This window comes from Callorhinchus milii, unplaced genomic scaffold (genome assembly GCF_018977255.1).
Source record: "Callorhinchus milii isolate IMCB2004 unplaced genomic scaffold, IMCB_Cmil_1.0 Scaffold1, whole genome shotgun sequence".
NCBI lineage: Eukaryota > Metazoa > Chordata > Chondrichthyes > Chimaeriformes > Callorhinchidae > Callorhinchus > Callorhinchus milii.
This window is the reverse complement of record NW_024704742.1, coordinates 7,408,511-7,429,749: the sequence shown is the minus strand read 5'-3', so window position 1 is coordinate 7,429,749 and position 21,239 is coordinate 7,408,511.

Genomic DNA, 21,239 nt, shown 5'->3' with positions numbered 1-21,239 from the left:
TTTTGTGCCGTATAGTGAAAATAAAGTGGTGAAAAACTCTAAAAGGTCTTCATTTTGGATGACATTTAAAGTTCAATCAGGAGCACTCCTGCCTCTGAACCAGAAGGTTGTGAGTTCAAACATCTCAAATTGGTACTTCAAGCTCACAGTATAGGCTGATGCTCCAGTACAGTACTGGGGATGTGGGCTGCATTGCTTGAAGTGCCATCTTTGAATGAGATGCTAAACTGAAGTCATGTCTCTGTCTGTTCAGCTGGATGTTAACAATCCCATGACATTATTTGAGAAGAAAAGGGAGTTTCTCCCGGCATCCTGGCCAACAATCCCCCAAGATAAAATTGTAGAGTCCTGTAGCTCAGTGGTTAGAGCACTCGCCTTGCAAGCGAGACAACTGGGTTCAATTCCAGGCAGAGGGCGAAACCTTGAGCAAGTTTCCATACTCCACACGCCTAATAATTATCTCTCCAAAAAACAAAACAATAATAAATTGGTCATTTCCAATCCACGACTGTTTGTGGGACACTGCTGTATGCAATTGGCTGCCGCGTTTCGCCCACAAATATACAGTCAATTCATTTTACAGCATATTCTGTGAAGCACTTTGAGACGTCTAGAAGACGTGAAAAGCGCTATAGCAAATGCAAGGATTATTATTATTATTATAAAATTGATTATTCACTTCTTGGCTGTCCGTTGGACATTCCTGTGTGCAAATTGGTTGCTGCATCTGCCCTCAAAATCTAGTCACTAGATATAACAGTAAATCCTATGAAGTGCTTTGAGATGTCTTCCCAATGTGAAAGGCGGTATATATCAAATGAAAGGATTGATATTATTATTTGTCCTTCAGAGATCAGATGCTTCCTCCTCCAGCTTCCCCACTCTCCTCCGCCCACGATGATATATGCTTCTATTTCCTGTTAAAAGTGGTGTTTAAATGCAAATTGCAAAGACTAATTTTGAAAATAGCTTCTGAATGGTTGTGTTCAACCATCAGAGTTTGACTCCGCCAGAAGCTAACACTGAAAAAGCATAACTTCCACCATTGACCATTTGGCGCCAACAATTACACAGAACCATCATCAACACCACTTTACTCAATCACCGCATATCTGACGGAATTGTGAACCAAGTGTGTAAATCATCATGTAAACACGTGTGCTGAAGGAATTACGGGTGCCATTAATTATGTACTTAACAGTCAATGAAAAGGATTTATTTTATCAAGCTTTCATCTGGCACTAGAACAAGCAGATAATGAGGATATTCACAGCTCTGCTCACTGTTAAATGAATTCCCTACAGGCCTGAAATTCCACATAGTCTTAGCACATAAGACCATTTTAACTTCAAATTTTAGATTGAGAAACACTCCTTCCATTTAATTTTAATTTGGAAGCCATATTCTTTTCTTGAAAACTGTGGAAATAATCCTTCCAAATTAAGATTGAGTTTAAGAATTTTCCACAGGTTAATACATTTTAAAACAAACAAAATGGTTTTACAGGGTAGGACTAGATGGAATTTCAGGCCCTTTAGGCACTCATCATGAAGGTTGTAAATGTGTGGAAGAGCAGAATACAAAGATTATAATATAATAATAATAATTGTTTCATTTGATATAGTGCTTTATCACGTAATTGAGACATCTCAAAGTGCTTCACAGATTATATATTGCAAAGTGGATTGACTGTATATTTTGTGGGCACCCAACTGTGCCCAGCAGGGTCCTATGAACAGTCGTGGATTGAGTGACCACATTTTGTTGGGGGGAGGGATTATTACCCCTGGAAAATGATCCAACAATCGACTATCAACCGGGATCTTACTTACTGCTAGGTAAACAGAAACATGTGGGGTAAGGAAACTTGCCAATGGTTTCGCCCTGCCTGGGTATTGAACCCAGGTCCTCTTGCTTGCGAGGCAATTGCGTTAACGATTACACTATGGGCCTCTGCATACTAAACTAACAACCTTCTGAGTCGGAAGCAAGAGCGTTGAAGTTCAAAATCCTCGTCCTTGCCTTCAAAGCCCTCCACGGCCTTGCTCCTTCCTACCTCTGTGACCTGTTAATCCCATATCAACCTGTCCGCGCTTTCCACTCAGCCGGCTTCGACCTACTCCACATCCTCCCGACGTGAAAGGCACTTTACAAATGCAATTTGCTGTTGTTATTGTTACAAACTGAGCCAGGGTGATATCTGTAATGATGTATTACTAGTTTTATGTTATACAGAATTTTTGTTTCACCCACAAAATATACAGTTAATTCGCTTTAATAATAATAATAAGCTGTGCATTTGAGATAGCGATTTTCACATCTTCTAGACGTCTCAAAGCGCTTTACAGTATATCCTGTGAAGCGCTTTGAGACGTCTCGAAGACGCGGTAAGGCGCTATATCAAATGCATGGATTATTATTATAATTTTTAATTATGGGACGTTCTATAACAGATTCAATTTGATCGAAGATGCGATAAGGCGCTATATCAAGTGTATGGATTATTATTATAATTTTGAATTATGGGACGTTCCATGACAGATTCAATTTGATCAAGTATTTGGTGAAAGGTCTCACTTTTAATCGGGAAAATAACTTGAGCGGATAGCTTGAATCTCCCAACTATGCAATCACTCTCTCATAGTAATCAATTCATTGAGATATTTAATTGGCAAAATGTACCGAACAGCAGTACATTTATAATATGACCTAATAATAATAACCTTTAGGCTTCTATGTCAGGAGGATGCCTTAAAGTGTTTCAAAAGATATAAAGTTGTAAAGTGACTGTGTACTTTGTAAGCAAACACTTCTAATTTAATTTTGAATAAAAAGACAAATTGAACTTAACTTTTTTTCCACAATTTATAGAATCTTGCTTTAGTTTCATGTGTCCATTTTATCAAGTGTCAGTGCCAACCCTCATGTGACAGTGCACTCAATCCTGTAAATGAACACTGATAATTCTGACCTGGTTTATTACTTCATAAAACATGCCATGAGTTGCTGTGAAATTCCACGTTCAGTGTGCATAATGAACTTGGTAATAATAGAACTGGAGTTTACAATGGTAAGCCCTTATTTAATGAATCATGGTGTGTTAAACTACAACACACACAGACAATTAATAAGATCAGTAGCTTTTGGAAAGGTGAGAATAAATGGCTGTGTTAGATGAGTTATGTTGTAATAATAATAATAATGTGTGCACTTGATATAATGCCTTTTCACATCAAAACATCTCAAAGTCCTTCACCCAATTTTCTGTCAAGTGGAGCTGAATGTGGCAGTCTGTGTGGGCACAACAATGTTCTACAAACAGCCTTCAAGTGAATGATCAATTTTGTTCTAGAGGTTGATTTGACCCTGGGAGAAACAGGCTTCTCTTTTTGAGTAGTCTGATTCCTTCTTCTCCACCCAAACACATTGAAACAGTAAAACGTGTACTGCCAGGAGTTAGGCAGATGCAGGATTTCCAGCGTACAGAGAGATTATAGCGATGAAAAATGTAGTCAATTCTCAGTATTTGTTCACTCTCATAAAATGCTGCATTGATGAAATGTAAAACCATGAACACAGAGCTAAATATGCATTGGGGTCCCCGTGAAGTGGATCGTGAAGCAATTAAAGTGACTGATGAGATGCCAAAAAAGACACGCAGACGGTTGCCAACATCCTGGAGTCCCGTCTGTGCCAGTCTGCTGACAATTCGATCACTTTGTGTGAGATGACAAGCCCAGGGATTCGGTAAATGGTGGATCTAGATGCGTGTGCTGTGGAGGGACCGGAGGGAGTTAGCAGATCTCACTGGAGGATGTTGAGGGCGAAGAGATAGGAATCTGAACGATCTTGTCTGAACATCTGGTCATTCTGCACTTACACTGGAGATCTTCTGATCTGTACATTGTTTTGATGTAACATGATGCGTATATAATATAATAATAATCCTTGCATTTCATGTAGCGCCTTATCACTTTGTTGAGACATCTCAAAGCTCTCCACAGAATATACTGCAAAGTGTTGTTACATTTTGTTATGACTTATATTGCAGCAAAGCCAGACACGATGGCTGTGGAGTGTGGCTATTTCATTTGGTGTCTGCAGTGCATCTTAAAAGGAGTTCAATTAAATGCTATAAGCCTCCTTTACTAAATATAGTTGCAGTAATCCCACCATGAATATTGCCATTGAGAATGGTGTATGTGTGTGTATATGGTGGTGGGTTGGAAGGGGGTGAATTCCTTCTACAGCACATCTTTGAGAATTGCTGTGTGCAAATTAACCACCGCATTTCACCTACAAAATATTTCTGCACTTTGCTATATGGTGTACGAACCAGTTTAAGATGTAATGTAAGGATTATGCTTATTCTTACTCTCCAACTACATTCAACAGGCTGAAGCAGCAATAAACAAAGTAAAAAGGATGCTGGGCTATATTGCTAAATAATTTAAATTTAGATTACCCAAATATCACACGCAGACTGTAAAGTGCTTCGGTCAGACCACACCTTGAATACTGCACACATTTCTGGCCACCACAACATAAGGGCCAGGCCTTAAAGACAGCGTAGAGAAGAGCAATGAGGATGATCCCCAGTGTTAGAGGAATGAGCTATGAGTTGGGACAATAGAAAAGTGCCAAAATATTTGCCCCAAATTGCGGGGTATTTGACAACTTTTACGCAAAAGTACAGAGGGTCAATTGGCAGTTATGTAGTTATGTTTAAATGTTAATGTGAATAATAAATCACTGATCAAGAATTTGTACGAGGCTATGAGAGTCAACTCAACAAGTTGGGATTGTTTCAGTTTTGACAAAAAGATGAATCATAGGGGATACAAGATATAGACGTTAATAAAATTTTAAATGGGATTGAAAAAATAAACCCAGATCAATACTTGAGGATGTATCAAGACATTGGAAGAGGAAATAGGTTTCGAGTTATAAAGGGCAATTTCAGGACTGACACCAGAAACATATTCTTTACGTAGAATGTAAACAACAACTGCAACAGGTTACCAGGAAAGGCAGCCTTCACATACAACAAGAAGAGATTACATTTGTATTGCGCCTTTCACATCAGGAGCAATACAAAGGCGCTGGATATATACAGAAAGGTGGGCGGGGGGGAGAGATGGTGTGATAGAGGAAGGGAATTCCAGAGGTTAGAGGCATAGGAACTGAAGGTTCGGCCAGCAATGGTGGTGTGGAGAGGAAAGAGGATTTGCAGCAAGCCTGAGGCAGCTGAGCAGTGAGGGTGGGCAGAGGAGTAATAATAATAATAATAATAATAATCCTTGCATTTGATATAGCGCTTTTCACGTCGGGAGGACATCCCAAAGCGCTTCACAGAACACACTGTAAAGTGAATTGACTATACCTGTGGGCGAACGCGGCAGCCAATTGCGCACAGCAATGTCCCACAAACAGTCGTGGATTGAAAATGACCAATTTATTATTGTTTTGGGTTTTGGAGGGATTAGGGATTAGAGATAGGGTAGAAGATTGGAGAAATAAGAGGGTGCCAGGAAGAGGACAGATTTGTGGTTGAAATCAAACCACTGGGAGACAGGGAGACAGTGGAGACTTGTGAGCACTGAGGTGGTGGGTGGTGGATGTGTGGAGTTTGGTGTGGATGAGTACGCGAGTAGTTGAGAAGGCTCCTGTGTGTCCCAGAGTGTCGGCTTACATCTCAGTGGGGCGGGCAATGAGCACCTGAGCAGCTGGCTAGCTGGGCTGCTCGCCTACAAGCCTGAATATTCACAAAGGGGGTGAAAATTGCAATGCCCGGCAGATCCAATGTGTTAAGAAACAGACCCTGCAATGTGGAAGGATGAATTCAAACTGACCAAAGGGACCTTCTTCATCCAAACCTCTTGTGATCTTGTGGGATCGCTGTTCGTATTTGATAAGTAAACATTAGATACCCCACTTCCCTCCCCTTTGAGCCTATATCCACTCTGAATATTTCAGCTCAGTCACTCTGGTGTTAGAACTGTGGGATAGCCCTTTAACTCGAGATTAGAATCATTAGAAATACTTGGAATGGGGTGGGGGGTGCGGAAGGGTTTCCAAACGAACCCACGACCCTATTTGAACCACACTGCTGGTATGTATTAATGGAAGAGAAGGCAGATGGAAATAATTGGGCCGAGCAGATGTTATTAACATCAGGCACCACCGCTGCAAAGACAGGCAGTAAAATCCCTGCCAGTGTGTCACGGTAGAATTCGACTCAGAACCAAGTTCTAAAGAGTTGGTGTGATGTCCCTGTGATTCCCAGCAGGCGTCCGACTCCATGTCCCAAGGCACTTTTCCTGTCACTGAGTCATTTCTTTCCATTTTTCCGATGAGCACATTTTTAACCCCAGTGTTTCCACATATACTCTTTTCAACAGTGGCCATAGGACATAAACCTCCAGACCTGGTTAAGCCCAGGCTATTTAATAATAAAAATAATAATAATAATCCTTGCATTTGATATCGCGCCCTATCACGTCTTCGAGACATCTCAAAGCGCTTCAAAGAATAGACTGTAAAGTGAATTGACTGTATAAACAACAACAACAACAACTTGGATTTATAGAGCGGACGGCGTCTCAGAGCGCTTCACAATAACGGATCCCGGGGCTGAGCCAGGGGGAGGAGGAGGAAGGTGACCAAAGGCGCAGTCGTAAAGAAAGATCTTCAGCAGAGACCTGAAAGTAGGAAAAGAGGGGACGAGGTGAAGGGAGTGAGGAAGGGAGTTCCAGAGCCTCGGGGCGCAGTGGCTGAAGGCACGGCCACCGAGGGTGGAATGGAGGACAAGAAGGAGGCCAGACCCGGAGGAACAAAGGCAACGGGCACTGCTTTGAGGAGAGAGGAGGTCAGAGAAGTCAGGGGGTGCAGAGGAGTGGAGGGATTTGAAGACAAGGGTGAGGACCTTGAAGTCGATCCTCTCTGGGATAGGAGCCAGTGCAGTCTGGCAAGGACTGGGGTGATTGGTGAGCGGAGTTTGGTGCGGGTGAGAATGCAGACGGCAGAGTTTTGAATGATCTGGATTTTATGGATGGTAGTGAAGGGGTGACCGGCCAGGAGGGTGTTAGAGTAGTCCAGCCGAGAGGTGACAAAGGCATGGACCAGGGTTTCAGCGGTTTTCGGAGAGAGGTATCGGCGGAGACGGGCGATGCGTCGGAGGTGGAAGAAGGCGGTGCTGGTGAGAGACCGGATGTGGGGGAGGAATGATAATTGGGGGTCGAACCTGACGCCTAGGTTGCGTACGGGTTCCGAGAGTTTTACGGGGAGGTGCATTTTGTGGGTGAAACACGGCAGCCAATTGCATACTGCAGTGTCCCATAAGCAGACGGATTGAGTGACCAATTTATTATTATTTATTGTTTGAAGGAATTATTACTCCCAGAGAACCAATCCGCCAATCGACTAACAACCGGGTTCCTACTCACTGCTAGGTAAACAGAGGTGTGTGGAGTAAAGAAACTTGCCCAATGTTTCGTCCTGCCGGGAATCGAACCCAGGTCTCTCGCTTGCGAGGCGAGTGCTCTAACCACTGTACTGAAGAGCTCCTACTGGGACAAACAGGCTCAACAACAACAACAACTTGCATTTATATAGCGCCCTCCACGCCAGGTGGCGTCTCAGAGCGCTTAACACTGGCGGAGCCCGAGGCCAAGCCAGGGTGAGGGGCAAGGTCACCATCTTGAAGCCAATCCGCTCTGTGACAGGGAGCCAGTGGAGTTTGGCAAGGACTGGAGTAATCAGGGTATGGAGTTTGGTGCGGGTGAGAATGCGGGCGGCGGAGTTTTGAATGAGCTGAATTTTGTGAATATGGAGCAGGGGAGACCAGCGAGGAGGGCGTTAGAGTAATCCAGCCCAGAGGTGACAAAGGCACGGACAAGGGTTTCGGCAGCTTTTGGGATGAGGTATAATCGGAGACAAAATGTAGCAGAGGTGGAAGAAAGCGGTGCTGGTCAGGGACCGGATGTGAGGGAGGAATGACAACTGGGGATCAAACCTGACTCGTAAGTTGTGCACGGGTTCTAAGAGTTTTAAGGACAGGTTGGGTAGGTTGAGCAGGTCAGTTCCGTGGGACAGAAGACATCGACTGGAGCCAAAGAGCATGGCTTCCGTTTTGTCGACATTTAGCTGCAGGGAATGCACGCTCATCCAGCTCTTGATGTCTGTCAGACAAGCTGACAGAACATTTGGCGTGACTCAGCACTTATTAGCTTGGGATCAGCACACAAATGAAGGCACATGTGCAAATGTTTTCCAAGTACTTTCTGCAGGTGTAGCACACTGAACCCAAATCTTACAGCTGCTATAACCCAAACTCTATGGCATAATCACTAAAAGGCATGATCATGTTTACTAATAACCCTTGCATTTGTTTAGTCCCTACAATGTCAAAACTTCTCAAAAGCAACTTCACTGAATATTCTGTAAGCTTGTGATGAGTGTTGGAAAATTCTTAACGACAGCCCTTAACTTTGAAACCGGTGTTCTTCAGTTCTTAGAATCACAGGATTTTACTTTAAAGTATAGCTACTGTGGATTTGTAAGCAAATTCAGCAGCCAATTTGTGGACAGCAATATCCCATAAAGAGCCATGAAGTGAAGAACCAGTACTTATAAATAATAAACCTTGCATTTGATACAGCGCCTTATCACAGCTTCGAGAAGTCTCAAAGCGCTTCACAAAATATACTGTAAAGTGAATTAACTGTATATTTTATCAGGGGGATCTATCGGCCAAGACACCGGGAAAACTCACTACTCTTTTCAAATAGTGCCATGGAGTCAGACACCCAAATCGTGCCATTTAACTGAATAGACAAGCAGATTCAAACGTGTTTCATCGTTTAATCTGAAGGGCGGCAGCTTGAACACCAACAACGGCTCCCGAGCACTGCACTGGATTGTCAGTCTTGACTGTGAGTTCAAATTTCCCAACATGGGGCTTGAACCCACAACTGTCTGACTCGAAGGCCTGAGTGTTACCAGATAAGACAAGCTGGCTTCTAATTAGGTGAGGGGTCAAAATTTTGAACTATCTGAAATGCTACATTAATCGAGAACGAGGTGGAATTTTACCGCCATCTGTTCACAAATCGATTGTAAAGATCTAGTTGATGAGTTTACTTCAGACTAAGAGAGAGAGAGAGAGAGCAAGAGAGCTTCACTCAGAAGTTAAGTGCCAACCTTGAAATCATTTCCATGTACATTGCCTTTAACAATACGCCGAGGATGTTACGGAGTAGTTAGTTTCCAGTTTAGAATCACTTTTTGTTGGTGGGTTTAAATGACAAAACAAAGACATTGATTGTCCGATGGTAATTCAAAGCACAAAGAAGGGCCCAGGATAATATAGTGCGCTGTCCATAAATAGATCCGTTGGAAACATACCACTGGGTTTTGCATTGGACGGGAATGGAATGTCAGCTGCCTAACAAAGCCAGAAAGGATGAGTTGGCCACAAAATAAAAACGCCAAGAGCTAACAATAAATCTATTTCTATTGCCTGAATCTCTAGTATATTCCATAGCTGACTTTGCTGGAAGGAAGAAGTCAGATAGACACATTTCTGATTTATTTCAACGTGATGCTGCAATTTACCATGTGCCATTAACCCCCGGAGTAGCGAGTTCTCCCAGTGCTGTGTTTTTTCCAAAAACACTTCACGGTTTAAGCACTGGGTGAACAGTGCAATTGTATATATCCAGGATACTGAAAATCACTAAAACAGAATTATAGAAATTATTCAAACTGGTTTAGTTTATTTACTCCACTTATCTGCTGGATAAATTGCTACCAATTTCCTTACATTATTACATTATACATGCTATGGTGTTTTCTTTAGTTTGGCGTATTAAGACTAGTGCTGTGGCTTTGGCACTGATCGCTCAGCCCAAAGCACTGGGCAGAAAAGACTGCGGACGTCAGTGTGGGCGCAGGCATTGAGCTGGCTGTGTGCTGCTTTGCTGTTGCCCCCAAAAGGTGGGATGAAATGGAAGACCACCTCCAGAAGCAACAGGACCATCTCATTCTTCTTACATCAAAGGCTCCAAAGTCAGAGCAGCTGCTGGACATAGCACTGTGAGCTCAATGGAGTTCAACACATTCCTTGTCTCATGGGATGGTGCTGTTGCTGCTAATGGACTGAACCACAGGAGTGGCAAGATATTACAACAACAACTTGCTTTATATAGCACCCCTTCATGCAGGATAGTGTCCCAGAGCGCAAGATATGGAATTCACCTCTACAGGGGAGAGAGAAAAGTTTCAGAGGACAAGTTAGTCAACAGCTCACAGTAGCTGTTTGCACAGCAGCAGATTGCCTGGGATCTAGTTGTCTACCTGTCCTCTTGGATAGGAAATAGAAGGATGGAAACGAACAATAATATGTTTCAGAAATAGGGGAGAAAGATAAACCAATATAAGATATTCCAATTCATTATACGGAGTGCACAAAACACATATTGTATCTATCCAACTCCACTAATACTGTAGTGTAAATGCCATCTGCTCTCCTTTCCTTCACCACCTCTGCTCAGCTGTAATAGATTCAATTTATTTGTTGCAAAACTGGCTACAAGCCTCATCCGACATTCATCAGGGTATTGTTCTCCATCTGGGTTCATTTTTTTCTTCTGGGCTCTGCTCATGTTTCAGCAAGTGTTTCATTCCCTCCAATGGAGATGTTCATGTTGTGGACTCAGTTCCATTGGGAACCAGATGATATCATGTCACTGAGGTTGACATTGTTCAATGTCTAAAGCCACTGCATTGTTTGGTTTGGCCGGCGAGGTTTCAGGTGTGATCTATGGTCTGCACAGAGGTAATTCAAGGGCATTGTAACTGGGCTTCAGTGGAGGGGAAAATCCTGAGCTCTATAATCATATAACCTAAGACAGATTCACCCCACATCTAGTTCTCGCAGCCACAATACCCTGTGTTATTCCTATTTGGACCTACGAAAGTTATATTGGTTGGGACCATTGGTGAATGTTATATGTATTGTGAAATGAGATGTTTTAAAGTTATGGACACTATAAAGAATAAAGGCAAGTTCTTTCTGTATGTATGACAGCCTGGCACAGTGGAAGCACTATCACATCTGAGTCAAAAAGTTGTGGGATCAGTTCCCACATCAGGACTTGGATCACGAATCTAAGATGACGCTCCAATGCAGTGCTAAGGTTGTGTTGCATTGTCAGAGGTGCCGGCCTTCGGATGAGATATTAAACCAAAGTTCTGTCTGCCTGTGCAGGTGGACATTAAAGATCCCATTGCACTAGTTGGAAAGAGAAAGGAGTTTCTCTCCGTGTCCTGACCAGCAATCCCCCAAATAAAAATGATCGTTCACTCCAATGGCTGTTGGTGGGACATTGCTGTGCGCAAATGGCTGCCATGTTTTGCTCACAAAATACAATCAATCCACTTTACAGTATATCCTATGAAGCACTTTGAGACATCCTGACAAGTGAAAGGCATTATATCAATGCAAGGATTATCATTATTTATGATCCTTCACAGCAGTTATATTGTGCAGGACCGCTAAGCTATTGCAGCTGTGACTTTTATACAGGGGTCACAGCAGTATTGGTGCAGTGTGTATTGACCCAGACCCTGAACCACAACATGTCTCCAGATAATAAGGAGTGCTCGGTGGTGTGATATAATCACAGAGCTGCCCTCCCCCAGCCTGTGCCTGATTATGCTCTGTATCCTAATGTTAAACCTGGCTTCTTACTCAACCGTGAACAAGAAGGAGCTGCACGTACACAGACGGACAACGAGACACACAATCAAATGCTCAAATACACATATGCACAAACATACATCTAACACATACTGTTGTAGAATATACCATTGCTTGATTCTACCCCCACAACCCCCACCCCCCCCCCCCCCACCACCTCTTGGATCATGTCAAGTGAAAATCTCATTATCTTTTACGGCCGGTCGCATTGAAAAGACTTGTGACTGGTTAGGAATTATTTAGTTCATTAATTCACCATACTTCCCACTTATTCAATAAGCACTCATTAATTATGCATGTACCACTTCAGCCTGGCTGCATAAAATTGAATCAGTATGATCTCCTCTAACAAGAGTTGTTTGGTGCTCGTCTAATGTGGCAGAATCAAGATTCTGAACTCATAGTCCCTTGCGAACAACCACATCCCCTCATAGCGACACGTCTGTATCCGTCTTCTATCCCGTTCTGATTATTTGAATTTGTAATGACCAGAAGAATTGTTCAAACCCATGATTGGTATTCCTCCAAAGTCATTCCTGTTACACAGTGGGCCAGTTCATCTTTGAATTTTAGGCCCATGGAGGAAATATCCTGATATGAAATACTGATGAATTGTTTTTCACATCCAGCTCAGGTAATGTACATTAATCCAGAGATGGAGTCAGCAATGAAAAACATTAATGTTCTGCATTATTTATTCATGGAATCTTCCACCATCAAACCAGCTGTCTATTGCCTGGTAATCTCTTTATGTATTCCTCACACGAGTTTATAGATGGATCAATGCAGTTATCTGGACACCTCTAAATGGATTAAGCAAATTTGCACAGTTTGATTATTACCCTGAAATTTCTCCTCGTTTTAGCCTGTAAGGACTATTTTGTCCTAAAATGCCACATTGTGCAGAATTGTGGAGAATTCTTCAATTTCATTTTTTTTGCAATTCTCAAAAAAGGGCTTCTACATTAAGATCAAATCGAATAACTTTCCACAGTTCTTCACAAGCTTAAATTTTAAGACGAAACGATCTTACGAGCTAAGGCTAAGTGGAATTTGAGGCCTTATATTTCTGAGGCGGGAGGTTAAATGGTGGAAATACTGGACTGACATAATAATAATAATAATAATAATAATAATAATAATAATAATAATAATAATAATAATAATAATAATAATAATAATAATAATAAAAAAAATAATAAAAATAATAATAATAAAACTTGCATTTGATTTATCACATTTCACTTCTGGAGGACGTGTCAAGTGCTCCATATGAGGGCTATTGCTTAAGGCTAGATGAGCCTGCAGTGCAAAAAAAACATAGTAAGCTGAGCAGGACCTCCTGAAGATCACAACATGCACACTGCAATGTCCTGATCTTTAGATTAAGAGATTACCAGGCATTGCGCAGCTGGTTCAGTGGTGGAAGATCTATGAATAAATGATGCAGAGCATTAATGTTTTGCATTGCCTCAATGCCCATTGTTGGAATGCGCTGAGAAAACTTTCAGTGTCAACAAAGTGGTCCAGTTTTCTTCCTTTGTCTCGATTGCTCAATGCAGGCGAATTATTCCCCATAATAGGCACTTGTTAAGTAGGCCTGTCAATTGAGATAGCGCTAAATAAGATTCTAAAATTTCCGAACATGTTCATCTGTCTATCAGATTATTTTTCTCTGAAGTTCATTGCATTAATAACTAGGATTATTTAGCTCCTGTGAGGAAATCAGTATACACCGGAGAATAGCCCTGAATTGGCTGTAATACTGGGAAAGCAAATGGGGTGGGGGAAATCCAGATTAAATAAACATCAATTTGGGCTGGAAAATGCAGTGACTGTATAAAATAACATAAAAACAATCCCTGCATTTGTTATAGCGCCTTATCAAACATCTCAAAGGACTTCACCAGGTTTATTGTAAATAATAATAATAATAATTCTTATATTTGATATAGTGCTTTTCACATCTTCTGGACGTCTCAAAGCGCTTCATAGAAAAGACTGTAAAATGAATTGACTGTATATTTGTGGGCAAAATGCGGCAGCCAATTGCGGACAGCAGTGTCCCACAAACAGTCGTGGATTGAAATGACCAATTTATCATTGTGTTTTTTGAGGGATTATTATTAGGCTCTGTGTGGAGTAAGGAAACTTGTCCAAGGTTTCACCCTCTGCCAGGAATCGAACCAAGGTCTCTCGCTTGCAAAGCGGGTGCTCTAACCACTGAGCTACAGGACTCCACTAAAATACTGATAAAATATTGATTGTGTATTTTGTAGGCAAACGTGGCAGTCAATTTACACACAGCAATGTCCATACAAACAGCCATGAAGTGAATGATCATTTTATCAAGCGGATTCTTGGGCCAGGACACCGAAAGAAACTGAACAGTTTGCAGCAATAATGAAACTCTATTCTACTCTGGACGTCTTAGACATGTGTATAAATAGGTCAAGTTTTAATATCAGTTTAGAATTGGAACAACTGTTTATTAAAAGTTTGGTTCTTTTTTAATAGAAACTCAGACTATAAGATGAATATAGAGCCAACCATTTGCTAAGGAGCCAAAGTACAATTGTTGACAAGACGCCCTTTGCGTCCTTCCAGAAGCCAAGGCCAAGACTAACAATGATTTCGGTGGGCTACCAAATCTGCAGGAGAAAATCTGCTATTGTATCAAATGTTCTCTTAAAATGCACTTCCTTACAACCACATCAAAGAATGGCATTGATGGCTGCAGCTCACCCTCATTCTTGGTCGCCTGTTCGAGAGATTCACCCAAGGATGTGGTCAAATCAGATTTGTCAGGTCAAGGGCACTTGAGTGTGAAACAAAATGAGTCTTTTGCACCAGTTAAGCTAGAGCGTTTAAAGACCCGGCTGTGGCATCAGGGAATGGTAGCTCGCAGTCAAGAAATAATAATAATAATAATCCTTGCATTTGATATAGCGCCTTATCACGTCTTTGAGACTTCTCAAAGCGCTTCACAGAATATACTGTAAAGCGTAGTGACTGTATATTTTGTGGGCGAAACGCGACAGCCAATTGCGCACAGCAGCGTCCCACAAACAGTCGTGACCAATTTTGTTATTAGTTTTGAAGTGACCAATTTTGTTATTAGTTTTTTTGAAGGAATTTCTGTTAAGCGTAGTGACTTGTGTGTTTCGACGGCAGCACAGCCCGTGGCTGTGTTTACACAGGACAATCCAGAGGTGCAACATCAAAGGCAACAGCGGGAAGGAATATTCACGGTAAGGTTTTACGATATGAATGATCCTGGACTATATTCAGTAGGGGATTCTTCACGTAAGAACCGGTTTCCGAGCTTGGCATGGCATTTGTAACAGCGTTCTACATTTCAATCACTAGCATTGCTATGTTGTCCACGCTCACCCAAACCCAGACCGCCCCTCTCCTCCAGTGGGATTTCATGGAGCTTTTAATAGCCTGTCACCTATTCCGCATTGTGAACAATGGTATTCAGTATCAGAGCTGCCATATATCACAGTACATTTTCATGATTTTGTCAGTGCTTATTTAATGCAGCATTCCATCATCAATGCGTGCAGCAGATCTAATTCAAACACAGGACTAGACAATATTGCACGAGAACAATTCTCAGCACAATCTTATTTTACCTCCACATATTCCAAAGGGCACTGTTGCCATACGAAGCCTGAAATTCCACCCGGTCTTAGCCTGTAAGGCGATTCTGTCTTAAAATTTCAGATGGGCCAGGACTGCAGAACATTCTTACAATCTGGTTTTTACTTGGAATCTATAATAATAATACTATTAATAATCCTTGCATTTGATATAGCGCCTTATTGCATCTTCGAGATGTCACAAATTGCTTCACAGAATAATGTAAAGTAAATTGACTGTATATTCTGTGGGCGAAATCTGGTTCCTTTTAAGAACTGCTGAAAAGAAAACTGAATATAAGAATTTTCCACAATTCTGTCGTCTCCAAGGGATTGGGTCAGATATTTTACATGACCCAAAACTCTTTCAGACCCACTGCAAAGCTTCCCCCGTCCCCATAACTTAGTCAGTCATCACATTGCTGGACAGTCCGTTATAATCCGTTTTGAGGGGAGAGTTGAATTAGGATCTAACACTGAACTTAACACTAAGTGAGAACACACAACATAATGAGGAACTCCACACTGCATTAGTTTAATATGAAATGGCATTTCATTATATTTTATTTATCGTCAGTGGCTACATCAGTAGATATTTCCTTGTTTTTCCTGGCTAATCAATGTTGTGATACAATGTGTTTTTTGGAATCCGATGTTTATAGGGGGATGAAAAAATGCAAAAAACGTTCATCACAGATTGAATGTGAAAAAAAACAGGCCCCATGTGATATTACCACATTGAATCTGCTTTGAAACCATCACATTTTTAAAATCCTCACATTTGCGACAGCACCTTTCATGTCGGGAGGACGTTTCAAAGCGCTTCACAGCACTTACTGTAAAGTGGAGTGTTCCTTGTGAGGTGATCACAGCAGCTATGTGCACACGACAATCTCCCACAAATAGCCATGGAGTGAGTGAACAATTTTATTGGTGGGGGAGGGGGGATTGTTAGCCAAGACACGGGGAGAAATTCCCTTCTCTTTTCGAATTAGTGCCATGGGATCTTTAACATCCACCTGAACAGATAGGAGGGCCTCAATTAATGTCCTGTGCCTTCCAATAATGCAGCACACCCCCAGCACTGCACTAGACCTCACCCTTGTCTTCAAATCGCTACCCTCCTCTGCACCCCCCGACCTCTCTGACCTCCTCTCTCCTCACAACAGTGCCCGTTGCCTTCTCTCCACTGGGTCTGGCCTCCTCCTCGTCCCCCGAGTCCTCCGCTCCACCCTCGGCGGCCGTGCCTTCAGCCACTATGCCCCGAGGCTCAGGAACTCCCTTCTTCACTCCCTCTCTTCCTATTTTCAAGTCTCGGCTGAAGACCTTTCTTTTCGACCACCCCTTTGGTCACCTTCCTCCCCCTCCCCCTGGCTCAGCCCTGGGATCTGTTACTGTGAAGCGCTCTGAGACGCCGTCCGTGGTGGAGGGCGCTACGGAGGGCAAAATTATCCCTGGAAGAACCATCGAGTTGCTCATCCCAATGAGTATCTCTTTCATAAAATCCATCCCTATGTCCAATCACCAAACATGCTGCACATATGGTGTAGCATGTTTGCACCATATGTTTACCTAGCAGTAAGTAGAAACCTCGTTGTTAGTCGATTGGCGGATCGCTTTTCCGGAGGTAATAATGCTTTCAAAAAAACTATTGGTCACTCAATCCACGACTGTTTGTGGGACACTGCTGTGTGCAATTGGCTGCTGCGTTTCACCCACAAAATATACGGTCAATTCACTTTACAGTATATTCTGTGAAGCACTTTGAGACGTCTCGAAGACGTGATAAGGCGCTATACCAAATGCAAGATTTATTATATTATTATTATTATTAGGCAGGGCGAAACCTTGGGCATGTTTCCTTACTCCACATGCCTAATAATAATCCCTCCAAAAACAAAACAATAATAAATTGGTCATTTTCAATCCACGACTGTTTGTGGGACGCTGCTGTGCACAATCGGCTGCCGCGTTTCGCCCACAAATATACGGTCAATTCACTTTACAGTATATTCTGTGAAGCGCTTTGAGATGTCTAGAAGATGTGAAAAAGCCCTATATCAAATGCAAGGATTATTATTATTATTATTAATATATACTCGTCTCTCCACACATCTCCATCAGGGTGTGAGGGTGAACCACTGAAACGTTACCGGAAACCTTCTGCTCTGTGTGTCATAGCTTGACTCTAAGACAATGGCTTCACCAACAGGCATTGGAGGAGTGAAATGCATTACAGTTCTGCTTTAGTTTCAAAGAATTTATTATTGCTGAGAATTGGCAATGTACAAAAACAAGTAAATTTATACAGTGCCTGGCGATAAAGAAAATACACAAGAGCCTCTCTCGGAGAGCAAGACGTGACCCTCCATCATATGTTGTATCATAGAGGAAGCAGTGATTGCAAAATAAATCATTTAATCCATGTTCTGATGACTATGCAATGCCACAGCTTTACTTTCTGCAGTCTAGGATGACATCAGAAATCCTCAATTTCCTTTAACTCATTCCAACCCAGTTATGGTCAGTGAAGTATAGATAAGATAATAATAATAATAATCCTTGCATTTGATATAGTGTCTTATCACGCCTTCGAGACGTCTCAAAGCGCCTCACAGAATATACTGTAAAGTGAATTGAATGTGTATTTTGTGGGTAAAATGGGACAGCCAATTGCGCAAAGCAGTTGCCACAAACAGTCATGGGTTGAAGTGATCAATTCTTTTTAAAAAAGGAATTATTACCCCCGGAAAACTAACAACCAGGAACTAACTACTAGGTGGTTAGGAGGCACTAACTACCAGGTGGTTAGTAGCTATGAACTACTAGGTAGATGAGTGTGAAGTAAGGAAACTTGTCCAACATTTCACCCTGCCAGGAATTGAACCCAGGTCTCTTGCTTGTGAGGCGAGTGCTCTAGATCTGCACACACGCAATATAAGTTGGGTGCATGTAGAATCAAACTCAAATGTAATGTTCCCCATCGTTCAATAGCCTCTGGTGCTCACTTTGCTCCCACACTTGAAAAATGCTGCTTGGATAAGCCACAGACTTGGCTTTGGGATCTGTTGAATGCCTAGAAGCCTTAGAAAGTAACACCTCATCAGTCAGGAATGCTAAGGGGAAGTGAGAGGCTATTAGCGGGTCCAACAACTCCCTCAGAAACCCAGCGAAAAGCTGTCAAACACATGAGGGAGCAAGTCACAGACCCCTGGAAGAAATTTCACACACTCCTGAGGAAACCAATTCATCGTGTGGAGTCTTCAGTGCGCAGGAAAAGCTCTCTTTCAGCAGCACTCATATAGCACTGAGATATTGGTCTAGTTCTTGAAGAGAACTTTTAGAGCAGCTTTCCCACAAAAAGGGAGGTTTCATTTTAGGTTACTCTAATGTATCCCTGCAAGATTGGCTAAAAGTACATCAGAGGAGACCTGGAAGCAGATTTCCAACCCATCCTCTCAATCAGTGAAGCTGCTTGAGGTGGGAAGGTATGGGGAAGAAGTCAGACATCAATCTTGAAATCACTTAACAATACCTTGTCTATGGCTTAGATGTAACCTAAAAAATGGATCATTCACTTCTTGGCTGTTTATGGGAATGGAGTCCTGTAGCTCAGTGGTTAGAGCAACTCACCTCGCAAGCGAGAGGACCTTGGTTCGATTCCCAGGCAGGGCAAAACGTTGGGCGAGTTTCCTTAATCCACACGCCACTGTTTACCTGGCAGTAAGTAGGAACCCAGTTGTTAGGCGGATCCCTTTTCCGGGAGAAATAATCCCTTTTCAAAAAAAAAATCCCCGACTGTTTGTGGGACGCTGCTGTGTGCAATTGGCTGCTGTTATTTGCTCACAAAATAAACAGTCAATTCACTTCACAGTATATTCTGTGAAGCGTTTTGAGACGTCGCGAAGACCTGATAAGGCGCTACATCAAATGCAAGGATTGTTATTATTATTTATATTGCTGTGCTCAAATTAACAGTGCGTTTGCCTACAAAGTACACAATCACTATACTTTACAGCACCTGCCGGCCACAGGCCTCGTCCAGCCCAAACGGATGATTTCCAGTCCCTTGCACTGCTTCGTTCCTCAGGGCTCTGTTCTTGGTCCCCTCCTCTTCAACATCTATGCGCTCCCTCTTGGTGACATCATCCGCAGACATGGGGTCAACTTCCACATGTATGTGGATGACACCCAACTCTATCTCTCTGCCTCCATCCTTGACTCGAGGACCACTGCTGTCCTGACAGAATGTCTGTCAAACAAGTCCTGGATGAGAGCTAACTTTCTACAGTTGAAGGTCAGCAAGACCGAGGCTCTCCTGACGCTGACAGCATCACCATCTATGGGTGCACACTCCACCTCACTAAGCCCATGTGGAACCTTGGTATTGTGTTTGACCCACAACTGCTCTTCCTACCCTACATCCGTGCCTTTCCCCACTTCCGCAACATCACCCGGTTCCCCCACTGCCTCTCCCCTCAGGCCATCGAGACCCTCATTCATGTTTCGCATTAAGGGCGGGAGGCACATTATGTCTGTGCTGGTTGCTCCCCCTTCCCCCACTCGAACTGTCTACTCAAATCCCATTCCCCTGCTATTTCTCTTTAGCATTATTTTTCGTAGCTTCTTGTGATTTATACCTCATATCTGACACCAAAATAACTCAGTCTCATAACTCATTCAGTCATCCATAAGTTATCAGGTCAGTCTGCTTAACCACTTAAATGATACCCTACAGCTCTTCATCTCAGCATCTCATCACAATATAAACCTGGAGACATGTTTCTAAACCTACAATAACTCCGGGGGGTATATTCTAGCAAAATGAACACTTCCAGTTTTATATTTCCGTTTCATGCATATTGAATACCCACCGGATAAAATTTACAATGTAAAAAATACAAGAAATACTGAATCACAAAACAGAACGGTTCACTCACCAGTAAATTAGTGCATTTTGCTTGTGGGAACTTCTAAGCGTTGTTATCTGTTGGTTGAAATATCTGACTTGCTTCTTAGATGTTACGTTCTCCTTTTTCCAGGCTGACATTCCAGTGCAGTGCTGGGCAAGTTACACGCTGCTTTGTTAGAGATGCCGTGCTTCGGATGAGATGTTAGCGATCTGCCAATCGACTAACAACTGGGTTCCTACTAGGTGAACAGAGGCTTGTGGAATAAAGAAATTTGCCCAACATTTTGCCCTGCCAGGAATCAAACCCAGGTCTCTCGCTTGCGAGGCAAGTGCCTTAACCACTGAGCTACAGGACTCCACTAATAATTTGCCTCTTCTTTGGGGGCGGGAGGAACAAATTCTGCTTTCTGATATGACAATTATGACCAGTAATACTTATCAGAAGGACAGAATCTGGGATCTTGCGTATTTAATGACAAAGTATGAGTTGAACATTGCTCAGATTTCCAGCGAATGGTTTGATCACCACTATCTTGAATTTTAACCTCCTATTGAGTGATTTGTTTTTTTAAACCCTCACAACAAGAATGGCTTTTTTTTAACTTTCGATTTTCTTATATAACTTTAGAATTATCTACATTTTCTGTGGGTGACCAGGCTGTTAGTCGATTGGTGGATCGCTTTTCTGGAGGTAATAATCCCTTAAATTTTTTTAAAAAAATAATAATAATTTGGTCACTTCAATCCACGACTGTTTGTGGGACGCTGCTGTGCGCAATTGGCTGCCGCATTTCTCCCACAAAATGTACAGTCAATTCACTTTACAGTATATTCTGTGAAGCGCTTTGAGATGTCTCGAAGACGTGATAAGGAGCTATATCAAATGCAAGGATTATTATTATTATTATTATTATGAAATCCA